This window comes from Frankliniella occidentalis, unplaced genomic scaffold (genome assembly GCF_000697945.3).
Source record: "Frankliniella occidentalis isolate FOCC.00 unplaced genomic scaffold, Focc_3.1 Scaffold17, whole genome shotgun sequence".
NCBI classification, from domain to species: Eukaryota; Metazoa; Arthropoda; class Insecta; order Thysanoptera; family Thripidae; genus Frankliniella; species Frankliniella occidentalis.
In genome coordinates, this window is record NW_026267147.1 from 3,130,257 (window position 1) to 3,131,214 (window position 958).

Sequence of the window (958 nt, forward strand, 5' to 3'; positions counted from 1 at the left end):
GGGGGGGGGGTGGCGGAGGTGCACGGTCGAGCATTGCACCCCCCGGGGTGGTCCCGTCCACCTCGTCGCTGCTGCATGCCTGCCATGTCGGCAAACAAGACCCACATTCCCTCCCCACTCCCCCTGATCCACCTCCTCTCTCGGCCAACAGATTTTGACGACGACGACGACGCCATTGCGACGGGGAAAAGGGGGGGGATTCGTCCGCACCGTTTGGGGACACAAGAAGCTCGGCGCCAGTAATCGTCAGCGTCCTGGAAACCCCGGCCCAACGACGCCCACCCAACGGCTCCGACGCCACGGCTGCAGCGCGGGCCGACTGGGCGGGCCAGTCGGGCTCAGTTGAGCGGCCACTGGTGTCCGCGGGGCGACCGCCCACCCCCCACACCCACCCCCTATCAGCGGATTACACGGATTAAAAACTCGGACGCGCTTACGCGCGCTCTTGGCGATTAAAAGTGCCAATTAACGAGGAGATTCCGCGTAAGCTCTTGGAGGGCCGAACGCGCCGAGCGCCATCATACACACTATATCCCTCGCGGTAGACGCCCCGAGTTCTAAGGTTTCCCCTGACAATCCAGCACCCCACCCGCGCCCTCCTCGCCCGAGCCTCCTCTGCTCTGCTGGGGGAGAGGGGGTGGGGGGGTGTCTCTACGCGGCCTCCACCTCTGTCTCGCTCATACGACCCCTGCAACACTGTCTCCGCCTCCTCCACCTCTGTCTCGCTCACACGCCTTTGCAACATGTCTCATCTCTGTCTCGCTCATACGCCTCTGCCGCACTGTCTCTCCCTCCGTCTCTGTCTCGCTCCATACGTCTCTGCCACAACCGCGCCGCGGTCGCGCCGCACGGACAGGGCGCGTTGCTCAAGACTCTTGAAGAGGGTTTTCTGTCTCCGCCGAGAGGGCGGGGGAAAGGGGAAAAGGGCGTAAGTGCATTTTTATTGCTGCCCCCCCCC